This window comes from Microtus ochrogaster, chromosome 8 (assembly GCF_000317375.1).
Source record: "Microtus ochrogaster isolate Prairie Vole_2 chromosome 8, MicOch1.0, whole genome shotgun sequence".
NCBI lineage: Eukaryota > Metazoa > Chordata > Mammalia > Rodentia > Cricetidae > Microtus > Microtus ochrogaster.
This window is the reverse complement of record NC_022015.1, coordinates 37,506,776-37,507,535: the sequence shown is the minus strand read 5'-3', so window position 1 is coordinate 37,507,535 and position 760 is coordinate 37,506,776.

The window sequence follows — 760 nt, the reverse complement described above, 5'->3', positions numbered from 1 at the left end:
AGCAATAGGAATTCTTAATGTCTGAGCCATCTCTCCAGCCTCCATATTCCATTGACTTACTGAGTGTGTGAGTGCGGATGGTGGAAGTCAGGGGACCTTTTGTAGGGTCAGCCCTCTCCTTCCACCAGGTGCACCCCTGGATTGAAATCAGGTCATCAGGCTCGTGGGGCTGCAAATGCTTTGCTGTCTGAGCCGCTCCTCTCTCTTCCTCCTCCTCACTTTTCCTCTCTCCTTCCCTCCAGTCTCTTTCATTCCAGGCTGGCCTGGAACTCCTTGTGTAGCCAAGGGTGACCTTAGATGCTCGCGGGAGTCAGGGATCACAGCCATGACCGGTTTATGTGGTAAGGGACCTAACACTGGGCTTCATGCAGGCACCCTCCCCCTTCATGGCCTGTCTGTCCCCAGCTCCGCACAGCCTGAGGAGGAGTTTTGGGGAATACAACTCAGCCCCGTACACTTTGGAGACACTACTGGAGATCCACCCAAACCCTAGGAAGGCTGAGCACTGGTCCCTACTACTGAGCCACACTCCAGGCCCCTCTTTTGTTGTTGGTTTGTTTTGGTTTTGATTTTTTTAATTTAGAGCTGGGGCAGTGGTGGCACATACCTTTAATCCCAGCACTTGGGCAGTGAACTTTATGAATTCAAAGTCAGCTGGTCTACAGAGCAAGCTCCAGGACAGCCAAGGCTACACAGAGAAACCCTGTCTCAAACAAAACAAAACTGTACCAGAGGGGCTCTGTTATTATATTTTATTTAA